This window comes from Pelobates fuscus, chromosome 1 (genome assembly GCF_036172605.1).
Source record: "Pelobates fuscus isolate aPelFus1 chromosome 1, aPelFus1.pri, whole genome shotgun sequence".
Classification (NCBI taxonomy): Eukaryota; Metazoa; Chordata; class Amphibia; order Anura; family Pelobatidae; genus Pelobates; species Pelobates fuscus.
Window position 1 is genome coordinate 127,149,305 of NC_086317.1, and position 12,785 is coordinate 127,162,089.

Sequence of the window (12,785 nt, forward strand, 5' to 3'; positions counted from 1 at the left end):
TGAATGCACCTGTAGAGACAGAGCATGTGCCATGCATATTGAATGAGAAATGCATTTTGTTTAATGATTTGTGGGAGGGCAGTAATAACACATGCCTGTTGCATTATCTAATAGATTTTCCTGCAATGTGCATAAAACATGTGTCTATTGAGGGAGTTTTGTATTTAATTGTAATGTGACATTACATACAGTTTGACATGTGCTCTTATTGCAATCAAATGGGTCTTACTTTATACCCTTTTTGCTAAACTCATTAGTATATCATTACTGTGTGTTATCTTTTTATTTTGTTATAAAATAATTCATTAAAAAGTCTAATATTAATAAAATTATAGAAAAAAAACTATTTTAAAATAATTTGTGGAAAATAGTCATTTTTAGTTTCGGTTTAGTTTTTTTCAGCCAAGGGCATCCTGAAGTTTTGGTTTCGGCCCAGAATTTTCATTTCGGTGCATCCCTAAAATATATATTTTTAGAATTTATCTATAATGACATTGTAACACTGTTATCTGTTATAAATCTCTGAATCACACCTCACATGTACATATTTATTTAAAGTAGACAACCCAGAGTATTCAATATGGGGTATGTCTAGTCTTTTTTAGTAGCCACTTAGTCACAAACGCTGGCCAAAGTTAGCATTTATATTTGTTTGTGTGTTAAAAATGCAAAAAACTATTATGAGCGCTAACTTTGGCCAGTGTTTGTGACTAAGTGGCTGCTAAAAAAGACTGAACATATCCCATTTGCAATACCTTTTGCAAATGGTATGCCATCATGGGGGTAATTCTCATTCCTGGGCTACGATACGCTCTCAAAGGCAACACAACCAACCTGGCAAATTTAAATGTGAAAAAAATGGAAAATCAAGCCTTATATTTGACCCTCTAATTTTCAAAAACACGATAAAACCTGTACATGGGGGGTACTGTTATATTTGTGTTCAGCGAAGTCTCCCGAGTATTAGTGTTTCAAAACAGTAAAACGTATCACAACAATATCATCAGTGAAAGTGCCATTTGTGTGTGAAAAATGCATAAAAAATAATGCAAAAAAAGTCACTTTCACTGACGTTTTGCTGTTTTGAAAAACTCATATTTGTGTTTTAGCGAAGTCTCCCAAGTATAACAATACCCCTCATGTACAGGATTCATGTTTTTTTTTAAAGTTACAGGGTCAATATAGGGCTATGAACCAGAGTGAGTTTAGTACAATCTGGATGTAACGTCCAGACTCTACTAATCAAGTGAGTGGAGTGCTAAAGGTATAAAGGAAACAAGGAAATAAAACACAATATAGTGTAAATCCACAAGTGATGGTGTGTTTTAGTAATGATTTAAATAGTCAAACTCACAATGATTAGAGCCTCAAAGGGACAGGCTGAAATCACTTGCACAGTAGTGTCGTATGGAGACACGGCACCCTTTTGCCTGGAATGGATTTCCTCAACAGAAAGAGAAAGGGAGACTTCCTAGTGTACTAAGTTTCAACCAAAATAAAAAACACAGTGGTTATGGTTGTGCTCACCTTTCCCTGAGCCAATGAGAACCTGGCTCTGGATGATAGACCTGGGTGCCTCTAGAGGGGGGCATCTGCCCTTCTTTAGCAGCAAGAAGAAGTTGAAAGTTGGTGGGACTTGGTTTAAAACACAAATGTATTGCAACTTTAAATATAAAATCAAAAGCATAAAATCAAAGTAAAAGCATCCAGTTGCTTCTATATTATATATTATATATTACTTTGATTTTATGCTTTTGATTTTATATTTAAAGTTGCAATACATTTGTGTTTTAAACCAAAGTAAAAGCATCCAGTTATAGAATATAGAAGCAACTGGATGCTTTTACTTTGATTTTATGCTTTTGATTTTATATTTAAAGTTGCAATAAATGTATGTGTTTTAAACCAAGTCCCACAGGTATCCCAGCCTTTCATTTTATTTCACGGCTCTTCGCCACTTTATTTTCTGCTCTAGGGTTGGTTTCACGATGTTAAAATCCCTGAGAATGCACAGGCAGGAATCGAACGATCGCGCCATGCAGTTTATGTGCATGCACGAAAATACAATTTGTGCATGTGTATTCTGTAATGCTAGTACGGTTGCAGTGTCGTGTTGGCTTCCCCTTTTAAGCATCAAAAGCACAATTCTTTTTCTTACATAGAAACATAGATTGTGACGCCAGATAAGAACCATTCGGCCTATCTAGTCTCCCCAATTTTTTAAAATACTTTCATTAGTCCCTGGCCTTATCTTATAGTTAGGATAGCCTTATACATATCCCACACATGCTTAAACTCCTTTACTGTGTTAACCTCTACCACTTCAGCTGGAAGTCTATTCCATGCATCCACTACCCTCTCAGTAAAGGGTAGTGGATTAAAAGGTATATTACATATTTTTATGTATCTATCAATCTTTTAGTAGAGATTTGCTTTGCTAAGGATAAAATAGGAATTTTTTGCAGTTATGGATTTAGATCCCTCTGCTCCCAGAAAATAGGTCACACTCTAAGAGACATAGGTAAGCCGTTCTAATTTCTCTGTGGTTACCAAACAAAAGAGTGCCTTATTAGGGATGAATGGTTTATATACACCCCTATACATTATTAACCCTTAATAGGGAACCCTATTGTGTATTGTGTTCCCTATTAAGGGTTAATAATGTATAGGGGTGTATATAAAAAATACCCCTTTCTGTCTCATTAGAGATTTTTGCCAGAGGCTCAAGGAAGCAAGGTGAATGGTTAGAGTTAGGACCCACCTAGGGGGGTCTGCCTTGATGTGGCAGGTGGGCTCAACCTCTCATGGCCATTGGAGGTAACTAAAAGACCTCCATTTGTTTTAAAAATACATAGGGATAAAGGAGAGAGCGCAAGTAACATGTTTTTCTTTGTTTTTTATTGTGGCCAGCCTAAGGCACACTTGAGCAATAATCATGCTGTCTAATCAGCATCTTGATATGCCACACCTGTGAGATGGAGGGATTATCTCTGCAAAGGAGAAGTGCTCACTAACACAGATTTAGACAGATTTGTGAACAATATTTGAGAGAAATATGTCTTTTGTGTACATAGAAAAAGTATTTGACTTCAGTTCATGAAAAATGGGGGCAAAAACAAAAAGGTTGCGTTTATAATTTTGTGTTTGCGTTTATAATTTTGTTCAGTGTATGTGTATATATACCTTTTATATATATATATATATATATATATATATATATATATATATATATATAGAAAAGGTATAGATTGGGCACTCACCTTTAAATGGCTGTAGCTGGTTCTTGCCTTTGGTGCTGCCTGCGTCCAAAATATATAATCAAAGAATAATCGGAGCACTCAAAAAGGACTTCTTTTTCTGTGTTTTAATGTGGCAAACGATTACATCAAATCTTCAAATCGACGTTTCGACCCCTTAGGGTCTTTTTCAAGATCAAACAATGTGTGAAATGACAGAGTTTAAATACAAAATACTAATTGACAACTCACCAATCTCGTGTGTGCGGCTACCCGGACCCGGAAGTGTTCCACCACCTCACGTGACTCATGGGACGTGCGTCCGTGCGTACGTCATGGTTGCTAAGGGATGGAGTGTAAACTCCGTGAAAGTTACAACGTGGTTGCTAAGTAATGGAGTGTAAACTCCGTGTGTGGATAGTGTACATACCGGAGAACCTGTACATAAAGACATATGGCTCAAAGGAGTTAAGAGATCCCTAAGAGAGATCATAAAGTGATGATTAAAAACAAATGAATATGAAAACATATTCAAACGGAGGATTTCTGGTATGTTGACAAATTTCACAATGAGACGAATGCCGAAAAAGGTAAATAATCTAACTGTGAAAAAAGTGAAATGTGTGAATAAGTGAAAACGTGAAAAAACCCAAAACATATAAGCAATCAGTTCGGCAAAGGTCTCAAGAACATACCACAAAAGCGGGTAGTGATAGATAGAATTAATGTAGAGCATAAATATATCAAGTGATATTTTAAAGAAAAAATGTACATTATACAATAATATCTAATAAATAACAATGGTCGTAAATGTCGCTGATCACAAGGTTAAATATCCATATCTGGAGAGTAGGGCTGATGACTAGCTACTGAGAATAATTCACAGAAACATGGTGAATGAAATATATTCGTTTAGTCCCTTTGGTGTAACAGTGTTTAGGCGGTGTATCCAGTAAGTTTCACGTTGGAGTAATAGTTTAGATCTATCTCCTCCTCTGGGACTGGGTGGCACATGGTCAATGGCCATACATTTAAGTGTAGGAAGTCTATGGTTCAGTTGGAGAAAATGTTTGGCGACGGGTTTGTCGGATTTTTGGTCCCTAAATGCAGTGGTGATGGTAGATCTATGACCTCGGATCCTTTCTCGGAGAGTTAGGTCTGTTTTTCCAACGTAGGACAGACCACACGGACAAGTGATTAAATATATTACATGATCAGTCATGCATGTGATATAGTAGGTGATGGGAATTCAAATGCCACTATGTGGGTGGACAAATGAACTGCCTGTGTTCATGTGACTGCAGGTGACGCATCCACTGCAACGATAGCAGCCTTTCTTGATAGGTCCTGTAGGTTTCTGGTAACATAGAATGGGATCGCTTTTGACTAATAGGTCTCTCAGGTTCTTATTTCTTTTTAGGCTGATATTAGGTTTTTGAGAGAAAATTGATGGTAGATTCTTGTCAGAACCTAAGATGCCCCAATTCTTGTGCATAGCTCTTTGGATTTGTGGGGTACCAGTGTGAAGAGTTAGTGGTAAATACATCTTGGTTGCAGTTGGCGTTTTTCTGGCAGTCTCCATGGGTTCTCTTGTCATGTGTCTGTTGGCTTTATCCAATGCTCTTTCGAGGACTTCACGGCTATAGCCTCTGGCCAGGAATCTCGTGGTCATCTCTTGCAATTGGTTTGCTTGATTCGTGGGATCACTGTTGTATCTCAACACACGCATGTACTGGGATACTGGAAGTGACTCTTTCAGCTTATGTGGATGATAGCTGTTGAAGTGGAGTAGAGTATTCCGCGCGGTCTCCTTGCGGTAGAGAGTATAGCCCAACTTGCCTGTCTCTCTGTCTTTATATACAGAGACGTCCAATAATTGAATGATCTGGGTATTCACTGTGAGTGTCAATTTCACCGGAAGTTCTGAGGAGTTGATTTCATTAATCATTTGTTCCAGATTGCTAGTAGTTCCCGTCCAAATCAAAAAAATGTCGTCTACAAAGCGATGATATACAAGTATCTGTTGATGGAATTTCTCCAGAATATGTTGGGTTTCGAAGAGAAACATGTAGGCATTGGCATATGAAGGTGCCATTGCTGCTCCCATTGAAGTACCCATCAATTGTAGGTAGAAATGGTCTTCAAACTTAAAATAATTACAAGTAAGAGCTATATGTAAAAGCTCCATGAGAAATTCGATAGGTGGACCATTGTATTTGGAAGAATTAGAGAGAATCTGTCGTAGTGCCTGAACACCTTCTGTATGAGGTATTATTGTATATAAATTTTTAACATCTAATGTAACCAGTAGGTGTTGTGCTTCCACTGAGGTTACCTTTTTGATGTTGTTCAGGAAATCACTGGTGTCTCGTAGGCAGGTTGGAAGATCCGTGACTGAGGTTTTGATATGGTGGTCGATGTATTTACCGATAGGTTCTAGTAGGCTATCTCGAGCCGAAACTATCGGTCTTCCTGGCGGATTAAGTGGGTCTTTGTGAATTTTTGGTAGGGTGTATAGAACAGGATGTTTGGGATGTTCAACGTATAGAAATTTGGCCAAATTAGAATTAATGAAACCCATCTGAACTTGATAGTGATTTGAATTCTATTTTGGAATTTCTTCACAGGGTTAAAGGTTAATTTCTGGTAAGTAGTTGTGTCGGAGAGTTGATTGTATATCTCATCTCTGTACTTGACATAGGACATCACCACAATGGCTCCCCCCTTGTCCGCGGGGCGGATAATGATATTAGGGTCTGATGTTAGGTCTTGAAAAGCCCTCTTTTCAGAGCTAGTTAAGTTCTGTCGATTGTCAGTGGGGTTCTTGAGTGCTTGTTCGGATTCGTTCTTCACTGATTGCATAAATGTCCTGATGGATGTATTAGAGGTTTTTACATCGCCTTTGTACTTCACTTTGAATGGTTGTTGGGTGGTTGTGGTGGTGTCTGATATCATAGGACTGTCTTTCCATCTCTCATAGTTTATCAAAGTACGTTGGATTTTGTAAAATTCGATGTCAACTTGTAAAGGAGCTGGTTTGGAGACAGGTACAAAAGTCAGTCCTTTGGCCATTGACCATGTGCCACCCAGTCCCAGAAGAGGAGATAGATCTAAACTATTACTCCAACGTGAAACTTACTGGATACACCGCCTAAACACTGTTACACCAAAGGGACTAAACGAATATATTTCATTCACCATGTTTCTGTGAATTATTCTCAGTAGCTAGTCATCAGCCCTACTCTCCAGATATGGATATTTAACCTTGTGATCAGCGGCATTTACGACCATTGTTATTTATTAGATATTATTGTATAATGTACATTTTTTCTTTAAAATATCACTTGATATATTTATGCTCTGCATTAATTCTATCTATCACTACCCGCTTTTGTGGTATGTTCTTGAGACCTTTGCCGAACTGATTGCTTATATGTTTTGGGTTTTTTCACGTTTTCACTTATTCACACATGTCACTTTTTTCACAGTTAGATTATTTACCTTTTTCGGCATTCGTCTCATTGTGACATTTTTCAACATACCAGAAATCCTCCGTTTGAATATGTTTTCATATTCATTTGTTTTTAATCATCACTTTATGATCTCTCTTAGGGATCTCTTAACTCCTTTGAGCCATATGTCTTTATGCACAGGTTCTCCGGTATGTACACTATCCACACACGGAGTTTACACTCCATTACTTAGCAACCACGTTGTAACTTTCACGGAGTTTACACTCCATCCCTTAGCAACCATGACGTACGCACGGACGCACGTCCCATGAGTCAAGTGAGGTGGTGGAACACTTCCGGGTCCGGGTAGCCGCACACACGAGATTAGTGAGTTGTCAATTAGTATTTTGTATTTAAACTCTGTCATTTCACACATTGTTTGATCTTGAAAAAGACCCTAAGGGGTCGAAACGTCGATTTGAAGATTTGATGTAATCGTTTGCCACATTAAAACACAGAAAAGGAAGTCCTTTTTGAGTGCTCCGATTATTCTTTGATTATATATATATATATATATATATATATATATATATATATATATATATATATATATAGACATAGCAGAAATGACCGCACTTCAAGGACTTTATAGAGATTTTCAAATAAAATTTCACTTTTATTCAATCCATTTAAAAAGTCAACGTTTCAGCTCCCACATGGAGCTTTCATCAGGACAAAACAGGTTTTGAAAATCTCTATAAAGTCCTTGGAGTGCGGTCATTTCTGCTATGTCTACATGATCCTTGCCAGACCAGCACCGGGCACCACAGGATTACACCAGGAGTGCAAGCCCTCGCTATATATATATATATATATATTTATACATATACACACACATACATACATACACTTTTATCTCCTATATATGTATAATATATTAGAAAATAATAAATGCATTTTATAATATATTATACATATATAATATATCTATAATATATTTATTTTATTATTATATTTTTTTTACACTTTTAGCAGCCTGGGGGCTGCCTGACAGCTCAGACAGTACCCCTGCTGGCAGCTCCATAGACTCCTATTGCGGCCACGTGACCATGGTGATCACATGGCCCTGGAGGGCCAGAGAGGCCGGAGCTGCTGCAGTCAGACTGCTGGGGTCTCAGGCAGTCCCCTCCGACTGGGATCGCCGCGGACCGCCGGTCCAAGTAAGTAAATGGGTCAGTTTTTGCCGCAGACATACTAGGTACGTCCAAGGTCGTTGACGACTGTTTTTTTGTCGGACATACATGGTACGTCCATGGTTGGAAGGGGTTAAAAAATTAAGTTATTACAGCAACAGAATACAATGGAGTATTTTCAACTTTTTAAATAATTTAAATACAAAAAATTCAAGTGGCTTCTATAGTTTTTCTAACAATATTGAATCATTTGGAAACTTGTTAAAATCGAGGTCTGTGTGTACATGTGCATCAGTCACACTTTTTTACATGAGTATAATTCTAGTGCAGGTAGCATTTTGACACATTAAAAAAAAAATAGGATAGAGGTAGAATATTTAGCACAAAAATATATTAAGAATACAATTCCTCCTTTTTTTCCCCTTCAAATTGAAAATGTATACTTTATTAATGATGTGGACTCAGCATCAAATTGCCCAATTTGTTATACTTCATTAAAACCCAAATGCTAATAAAAGTATTTCTAGTTTGAAATTTTGCAGCTTAATTGGAAGCAATTTTCAGTAGAAGCCTTTTCAAGGTCAGTGGAATCTTCAAAAGTCTTCTTCAAATTATGGGATACCTTAAAAATCTGTGTCATTTAGCAAGAGCCACAAAAAAAAGCACAGTACATCTGATTGTAATACTTATTAAAATATAATGTGACCCCCACATACACACATTGCTATATATTTAAATAAAAAATGTTTAAAGGAGAATAAAACATAAAAAAATTGAAATAAGAGAAGGACAAAACCCACAAAGTTTTTCCAATCTTGCAAAATCATAAAACATAACATTTATTATCCCAGTGTCAGGTTGGCGGTCCGAAGACCGGGACCCCTCTGTGCCTGATGTAGATGATAGGAGTCTCAGCGTGGGTATGGACTATCAGGGTCTGGTGCAGAGTAACCACACGCCCCCTGGTGTTGAGCACCAGCGTTTGTGCGGACACAAACCAGAACCCTGATGCAGCTTAAGTGGATGCCAGGAGCTAGATGATAAGCTGAGATGCATCCAGTACTAGAAACAAGGTAAGACTTGACTAGGCACCAAACAAGACAAGACTAGAAGAACCCAGAACCGGAGAAGGACAGAAAGCAGAACCCAGAACATGTACACAATACATAAGGGAAACATTAACAAAACATGGGCAGGACAGGACTGTACATGAACTGGGAATACAAAATAAAACAAGACAAGAGATCCAAGGCAAAACTAGAGGATACATAACTAAGTACTATATATGTAAAACATTGGAGATTTAGACATACATAAATGGCCAAGAGGTATGCAGCACACCACTGCCCAAAGTACTCCAATTACGATGGGTCCTAACTGCCTAGATATGCGTGACTAAATAAACAATAAAACACACACAGTACTTACCTGCAAAGAAATTGGCAGAGGACATGAAACCACTGCCTGCAGGAACCAACTGGAACAAAAGGGATTAATGGAAAAGGAGTTGGTGTTGCAACAAAAAACAAACATTTAAAGGAATCCAGGAGACTGGGAATTTCAGAAACGGAATAAAGGAATGAACCGAGAAAACACAGCATCAAGAAAACCAGACATAGAATAGAAAACCAGAAAAACCAACAAAAACTAAACAAGAATTGTAAAAAGAGTACTGGATACCAGAAGTCAAGGTCAGACATCAGAACAGAACGGAACAGGTCCTGACACCCAGATAGTGTCCCCTTTCAGAACAACCAAAGTACAAGATACAGTTGTGCTCAAAAGTTTGTATACCCTGGCAGATATTGTGAAAATGTGGCATTGATTTTGAAAATATGACTGATCGTGCTTCTGGCACACTGTAATTTGGAGTGACAAGACCAAAATAGAGATTTATGGTCGCAACCACAAGCTCTATGCTTGTAAAGGGGTCAACAAGATTTATAGTGAAAAGAATACCACCCCTACTGTGAGGTATGGTGGTGGCTTACTGATGTTTTAGGGTGGGGGGTGGGGGTGAGCTCTAAAGGCACGAGGAATATTGATGTGAAAATTGATGGCAAGATGAATGCAGCATGTTATCAGAAAATACTGGCAGCCAATTTGCATTCTTCTGCACGAAGGCTGCACATGGGGAGCTTTTGGACTTTTCTGCATGACAATGACTCTAAGCACAAGGCCACAAAAAGTACAAAAACAGAGTGCGCTCACCATTAAATACAAGTATTTAATGGTGAGAGCACTCTGTTTTTGTAAGGACATGCATTGATAAAGGGATAACCTGAAACATTTGTTCTTTTGTGCACATTTGCAATTGTTTGCTTTTCCCTCATTTCTATTTTTGTGGATTGCTTTACTCTGCTTGGAGCTGCAGAGGGAGGCGTCAGCAGCACAATAAGAAATGTTTGTATTTTGATTTTCTCTAGGTACTGCAGTAACCCTTACCTCAGCTATATACTGGTCATAAGCAGGCCAAGTTGATACTCCAGTGGTTACAGTAGAAAAAGGTGAAGGTCCTGGAGTGGTCATCAGAGTCTCCTGACCTCAATATCATCGAGCCACTCTGGGGAGATCTCAAACGTGTTGGTTATGCAAGATGACCAAAGACTTTGCATGACCTGGAGGCATTTTGCCAAGACGAATAGGCAGCTATACCACCTGCAAAAATTAGGGGCCTCATAGATAATTATTGCAAAAGACTGCACACTATCATTGATGCTAAAGGAGGCAAAACACAGTATTAAGGGTATGCAAACTTTTGAACAGGGGTCATTTCACTTTTTTCTTTTTTACCATGTTTTGTTTAATTATTGTGCCATTATGTTAAAACCTATATTTGAATCCCATAAGAAATTAAAGAAATGTGTTTTGCCTGCTCACCCATATTTTAAATGGTACATATATTACCAATCCTCCGAAGGTATGCAAACCTTTAAGCACAAAGGTACATAAGGGATGCAACTGTAAATCTACAAAAGAAATGCCAACATGTGTAATACAGTAAAAACAAATAAAAAACGGAGCTGGTAAAAGTGCTCTCACAGGGTGTAATTTAAGTATATTGTCTCTGGTTGTCTCCCCTAAGTATTCTGGTGGGTTATCCAATGTCACCTTTCACTGGATATTGCCTGGAGGCGATAAACTTACATTGCATCCTGTAAGTTTCTAACAGTGCAGTTTTTTTATTTTTCTTTACTGTATTACACTATGTTGGCATTTCTTTTGTAGATTTACAGCTGCATCCCTTATATAGCTTATGTTTTAAGAGCAAGCCTACCCTGCAATATCCTGCAGCAAATTATGAACTTGTTATCTGTAGGGCTATTGGTGAGCACAGATTTTGAGTGGCTGGCATTGCTAATACTATATTTTATTGTAATTTGTCACTATGTTTAGCCTCTGCTTTACTTATTTACACCAATAATTCTCAAAGGCTGTCTTAATATTAAAAACCATAGTAATTACACTGCAGGACCTTCATTTTCATTTTCAAATACGTACCTACTCTAATAAGATGCTCAGTTGCATACAAATCCCCACATATCACTGGGTGTTTTCAAATTGTAGCCATTAACTATACAAATTGTTCCATTACACGTTTTTTTCTTCTATATTGTTTTTCTAATTTAGCACTATTCTGTCCTTTTCTGTGAAAGCTATTTAAAAAAATAAAATAAAATAACCAGTTAGGGTTTATAGTTTAATTCCTTTACCACGCACTGACAAATCTTACAACAATCCCATCAAAAAGTAGACCACTAACTGTCTTTATTGTTTTTCCAATGAGACTGTCTGCCAGGGTCCTGTGGAGGTTTGTGAATATGGTACCCAATTGATGGACAAAGGAGGTAGTAACAGGAGCAGCTAAATTGACTGTAAATTGAATGTTACAATAGGATGTTAAACATGTTTAGAAATACTTTTATTAACTCTCTTTTTTTAATACTTTTGTTCAGAGGTAGTAATGGTTGGTGGATGTTACACAAAACACATAGATTATTGTTTTTTTATTAAATCAATATGGTTGGATGGATACTTTGTGCTTTGTTATTTAAATGAATGTGCAAGGTTAGGAATACACAAGCCTATAGTTCAATACTAACATTAACTGTCTGATTTGTAGATAATTTGTAATTCTTTATTTTTGTGGTTAATCATAAACATCATATTACACCGTGTGTGCGATAGGTATTCAGCATGTAGTACATTTCACGGTAAGAACAGCATCACATGCAAATCATAAACCAAATTTTATGTTTTGTCTAGCATAAATTCCTCTTGGCTGCACGATCGGCTAGGTTGTCACTTTGCTGGAGGTTGCGGGACAGTGGCTAGCGCACCTTCCGGGTTCTCGGATAGGGTTGTGTATGGGCTTAATTTAGCTTAGGGTGCGTGGGTGTTGGGTAATCATGCCGTTTTCATAGGGCTGGTAAGAGCCTAGTGTGCTCGTGGCCGTAGGCCACTGGGCGGTTGTGCCATCATTCCAGCTGTTAAGCGTGAAGGGGCTTGTTTAGGTAGATGGATTAGATGGATGATGGCGGGGGGGGGGGGGGGATAGTTGGGCGAGACGCCTGGCTGTCAGCTGTCGGAGCCAGATATAAGGTATGGAAATCTGTACATTTAACTAAGACATCGTAGAGTCAATCGTAAACTTATAACAAAATAATACGCTGTCAAGACATAACAATAAGTCTGCCGGCGCTGCTTGTTTCAGGTGGGTGAATCGGGTGCGCCCGGTCTTGTTCCCCTTGGCACAAATGGACTGATGTGAGCAATAGTCCATGGAGGTTGAGTTTCCGGTGAGGCCACGTCTGCTGGTAGGCCCAGGGCCTGTAGGAAGGCTGGAGACTTGTGTGTTAGAAGGTGCATCTTGCCTGCTTTGTCTGCCGTCAGTCGGTGCTGCC